Here is a 313-nt window from a genome sequence, read left to right as displayed (position 1 = left end):
GTTTACACCGGCTTCCGCAAGCTTCACTTGGACTTGTCTCTCACAAGTGTAAACCTTGAGGAAGTAAGCTTTCTTAAAGGTTGACTTTGTGCCTTGAAATTCAACATCCAATGGTGAAACCTGGACCAAGTTCCAATGGGCATCGAATCCTGCACATTTAAGTAAGGTTACCCTCCTAGGATCTGTTCTGCCCTCAGTATCTTGGCAAGTTCCCTGACATGAAACTGGGTGGAGTTGAAGGGGTTGCTATTAGCAGTCAGATATGTTTCATTTATACCCTCACTGGGGGCTGCTCAGGGTTTGGCTTTTGGCA

At 46.0% G+C, this 313-nt stretch overlaps 1 protein-coding gene across 3 annotated transcripts in view; it reads right to left on the bottom strand.

Moving 5' to 3' along the window:
- Positions 1 to 313, bottom strand: part of KCTD15 (potassium channel tetramerization domain containing 15) — a 14586-nt gene that overhangs the window by 12109 nt on the left and 2164 nt on the right. The window lies entirely within an intron of this gene.

Source organism: Pteropus alecto, unplaced genomic scaffold (genome assembly GCF_000325575.1).
Source record: "Pteropus alecto unplaced genomic scaffold, ASM32557v1 scaffold7, whole genome shotgun sequence".
NCBI classification, from domain to species: domain Eukaryota; kingdom Metazoa; phylum Chordata; class Mammalia; order Chiroptera; family Pteropodidae; genus Pteropus; species Pteropus alecto.
This window is presented reverse-complemented; position numbering and strand designations above follow the sequence as displayed.